The sequence below is a fragment of the Orycteropus afer genome, unplaced genomic scaffold (assembly GCF_000298275.1).
Source record: "Orycteropus afer afer isolate SDZICR_OR568_19922 unplaced genomic scaffold, OryAfe1.0 scaffold00016, whole genome shotgun sequence".
NCBI classification, from domain to species: Eukaryota; Metazoa; Chordata; class Mammalia; order Tubulidentata; family Orycteropodidae; genus Orycteropus; species Orycteropus afer.
This window is the reverse complement of record NW_006921603.1, coordinates 5,928,074-5,929,628: the sequence shown is the minus strand read 5'-3', so window position 1 is coordinate 5,929,628 and position 1,555 is coordinate 5,928,074.

Here is a 1,555-nt window from a genome sequence, read left to right as displayed (position 1 = left end):
TATTAATGGATGTTTACATCTCTTTCTACTCATTTTGAGTTGTGTCTCATCAGCCAATGGAGGTCCTGAAAGCTTTACTCTATCCAGATCATTAAGGTCGTCTCTACTCTGACAAGTCAGCTCTTCCCCAGTCAAATCTTGAGTGCCTTCTGACCTGATGGGCTCATCTTCTGGCCCTATATTGGACAATGTTGCAGGGCTATTCATAAAGTTTTCCAATAATACATCAGATAGTGTTTCACTGCTATTTGTAAGATTTTCACTGGCCAGTTGTTTGAGAAGTGGGTGGCCTCTTCCTTCTTCTGAGTCTGTCTTAGCCCGGAAGCTCCACTGAAACCTGTCCACCATAGGTAACCTTTCTGGCATTTTGCAACACAGTGGTATAGCTTCCAGCCTCATAGCAACGCATAAGCCACCACAGGACGACAAACTGACAGACAAGTTCATCTCCCTTAGTTGTTCCTAACCCCTCTGCATCTGCCTTCCTTGGGCAATGGCTTTAAAGTAGACCCACCCCCAAGAGAAAAGCACCCTCCAAACCCCGGACCCACCTACCTCAGGACCCAGCCCTAACACAGAGCTGCCCCCAAGTGAAAAGCAGCTTCCAAGCCCTCGGCCCACCTACCTGAGGCCCCAGCCTTAATAGAGAGCCATACCAAAAACTAACGCACTGTTGAGTTGGATCTGACTCATAGTGACCCCTCCTTGGGTTTCCGAAGTGATATCACTACAGAAGTAGATTGCCCAACCTTCCCTTCAAGGAGTGGCTGTGGGTTTGAACCACCAGCCTTCTGGTTAGCAGTCAAATGCCTTAGGCACTGTGCAACCAGAGCTTTCAATACCTCATACAAGTGGGGCCATTCAATATTGGTACTTTTATGTCTGGCTTATTTCACTTACCATAATGTGTTCGTGGTCTGTGTGTATAATGGTATTTAAAAGTATCTTTTCCTGCCCTCTCCATGTGACTATTAAAATTGGTGTCCATTCATGTATGCAAACTTGCATACTCATACTGAAAACATTATTAAAAACCAAACTCACTGCATTGCAGTCAGACCCGACTCATAGCGACCCTCGTTGGGTTTCTGAGGCAGTATCACTATGGAAGTAGATTGCCCAATCTTCCTTCTGAGGAGTGGTTAGTGGGTTTGAACTGCCAGCCTTCTGGTTAGCAGCCAAATGCCTTAGGCACTATGTCACCAGAGCTCCTGAAAACAATATTAGATGATTTTAACATTGGCAAGCATATGTATGTAAAAGTATAAAATGTAAACCAAAGGATACATATCTGTTAGGGAGATAAAGGAGTTGTTACAAGAGATTTAACTGTAAATGTTCTATTTCTTTTATAATTAAAAGGAAAATACTGGAAACAATATCATTAAATGGTGAAACTTATTTATTCAGGGTATTGAGCCCCAGGGTTACAGGTGAGGAGAGACAACTCAGGGACGCCCAAAGTAGCAAGTGGGAAGAGCAGGAGAAAGGGGATTAAAAGCCAGGAAGCCAGAGAGAAGAGCAATCAGCCAAAGGGATTAGGTGAGGAGAGGAA